The sequence below is a fragment of the Carlito syrichta genome, unplaced genomic scaffold (genome assembly GCF_000164805.1).
Source record: "Carlito syrichta isolate Samal-C Ts95f unplaced genomic scaffold, Tarsius_syrichta-2.0.1 Scaffold304770, whole genome shotgun sequence".
Classification (NCBI taxonomy): Eukaryota; Metazoa; Chordata; class Mammalia; order Primates; family Tarsiidae; genus Carlito; species Carlito syrichta.
The window spans coordinates 205,069-206,344 of record NW_007248866.1 but is presented as its reverse complement, the minus strand read 5'-3'; positions in this window follow the sequence as shown (position 1 = coordinate 206,344).

Genomic DNA, 1,276 nt, shown 5'->3' with positions numbered 1-1,276 from the left:
TATTCCAGCTACTCGGAAGGCTGAGGCAGAAGGATCGCCGGAGCCCAGCAGGCGAGGCTGCGGTGGCCGGGAGCGGCCACTGCACTCCAGTCTGGGCAACCAAGTGAGACTCCAACTCAAAAACAAACAAACAAAAAAAAAAACATCCAATGAAGCCAGGCGCGGAGGCTCAAGCCTGTAATCCCAGCACCTTGGGAGGATGAGGTGAGAGGATTGTCTGAGTCCAGGAGTTTGAGACCAGACTCAGCAGCTTGGTGAGACCTCGTCACTACAATAAATAAAAAAATTAGCCGGGCATGGTGGCACACACCTGTAGTTCCAGCTACTTGGAAGGCTGAGGCGGAAGGATCGCCCAAGCCCAGCAGGTCGCGGGCATGCTACTACACTCCAGCCTGGGCAACAGAGTGAGACTCCAACTCAAGAAAAAAAAGACATCCAATGAAAATTCACACACCGTTTCTTATCAGCAAACCTCTTAAAGATCATCTCCAGCAAGCCAGGCATGGTGGCTCACACCTGTAATCCCAGCACTTGGGGAGGAAGAGGCCAGAGGATTGCCTGAGCCCAAGGGCTTGAGATAAGACTGGGCAAGACCTCATCTCTACAATAAATAAAAAAATAAAAATTAGCCAGGTGTGGTGGCACACGCCTGTAGTTCCAGCTACTTAGAAGGTTGAGGTGGAAGGATCGCCTAAGCCCAGGTGGCCAAGGCTATGGTGACTGTGAGCATATCACTGCACTCCAGTCTAGGCAACAGTGAGGCTCCAACTAAAAAAAAAAAAAAATTCATCTCCAGAGCCCAGCTCTGTCCACAACTCTATGAACATGAATGCAGAACATTCCCTCTATATTTTCCTTTAGAGACCACTGTGCCACCCAACAGGACTGAGATAGCCCAGGGGAGTGACCAGGACTGAATTACATTTTCAGGGCCCCATGCAGGTCCAGCCTCCTCTTTCAGGGTCAGTGACTCTGGACAGAGCTCCAGCCCTTCCCAGGCCTTCACCAACCCTGGTTCCTTGATTTGCCAGTTCCCGCCAAGGCCCCTTTTTCAGGCCATCCTGTTCTCTCTGGGTTGGGCTGAAGAAGGCTCTGACTTGGCCCGACCCATCCATCCTTATGGCCCCACCCTGTCTCCCTCCACACCGGGGTCCCAAATAACCAGGCCACACACCGAGTTTCAAGTATCTGTCTCTTCCTTTCACTCTCTCAAAAGAAAAAATAAATAAATTGCAGAAGGCGGCAGCATTTCCAATCTTCCCTGGCTCCCGGACAC